The following is a 1,566-nucleotide window of genomic DNA, read 5'->3' as shown; positions in this document are numbered from 1 at the left end:
ATTTTTGCATTACAGTTTTTCGTTTTCTTTCTTCTTTTCGTTATTGTAATAACTTTTTTTTATATCATCAGTTGCCCCATTCTTGCGAATCTTTCTGTTGTGATCTTTTAGTTATGTTTATTCTTGATATTTTGTTTAGTGGTACATATCTGGACGATCAACTTTGTTTCTTTAAGATAAGATAGGTATATTTATTTATTTATTTGTGTTTTTTATTAGGGTTTCTGGAGAGTAGATTTATGGGGTCTAAAGGAGGGATTGTCGTTGTTGACGATTCATCAGACTGCGATACACGCACATTCTGAAAAGGCCATGGGGTTTTTAATATTCCTACATCCTTTATGAAGAACTTTTAAATGTGTATTGTTATTGTTTCTTCATATTTGTCTTTTCAGTATTGACAATATTTCTCATAATTGAGATTCCTCGTACCATAATTCATAAGGCAAAAAGGGACAACTCGTCGACGCGGGTGGATCATGAGATGTTGGACGTCGTCTCTACTTTTCATTGTGAGGGTGGTTTGGATCATACTTCTATCAAGATGTGACCTTCATCCAACTGGGGAGTGCTTGTTCCCGACGAAGATAAAAGGGTACAAGAAAAGTATGATAGACACATCATTCCTCTTCACGAGTGTTTGTTTTATTTGATAAACCTTCGTCTCCCTTTCAATGATTTCAAGATTGATGTTCTTAACTAGTTTTTAATCACCTCTTCGTAATTACACATGATAAGTTGAGCTTACGTCAAAATCTTCTAATACTCGCTCGAATATAAGAAGAGTGTGCGGACCTTGACGTTTTTCTTCCATCTTTTCAAAGCTCAACGTGCCTTGACTGCTTCAACATGGGGCCATGGCCTGATATCTCTCCGATAGTGTACCAGAATGTTCAATGTTTACTTGGATAACGTGAAGCATTTCAAAAATAATTTTTTCCTGGTCACTCCCCTCAACAAAGAGGCCCACACTAAGATATGCTCCATAGATCACGGGTCGCCTTATTAATGTTCGAACATATTCTCCAAGTTCTTGCGTCAAAGCCATTTCTTGTCAGATTTCGAGTCTTATGTTTACACGTTGGGCGATTTGCACGTTGATATCCTTCGTCGAGGATCTACGTTATGTCGGGGGCATTGTCCATACTGATGCGGTGTCGAAGAAATAACTAAAGCAGTTCATAGAGACACGTCTATTGAGGGATGCCGACTCAAAAGAGGTCAGGAAAGTTATCTTTGGTGAGTGAGACGAGGAATCATCTCCTTCTTGAATATTCTTTTGATGATTCCTTTTCTAGTATGTATGCTCTTGTACCTCAGATTAGATGAAATATGAGAAAACAATGCAAAAAATAAGGACTCCCCAGGTTATCTCTCTCTTGAAAGTGCCACCAATATCCCTGTCACTAGAGGGGTTTGTTGGACAAGTGATTCCAAGCACAAGACGGGGGATGAATTGTAGTATTCAAAATTTGTGATTAATTTAAAGATTTTATTACTTAAAAAGAAAATTGTGTTAGTATCTCTAAGATCAGAGATAAAAACAACAGAAAGAAAAATAAAAGA

The sequence above is a fragment of the Lathyrus oleraceus genome, chromosome 5, assembly GCF_024323335.1.
Source record: "Lathyrus oleraceus cultivar Zhongwan6 chromosome 5, CAAS_Psat_ZW6_1.0, whole genome shotgun sequence".
Taxonomy (NCBI): domain Eukaryota; kingdom Viridiplantae; phylum Streptophyta; class Magnoliopsida; order Fabales; family Fabaceae; genus Lathyrus; species Lathyrus oleraceus.
Note: the sequence above shows the minus strand (reverse complement) of the source record.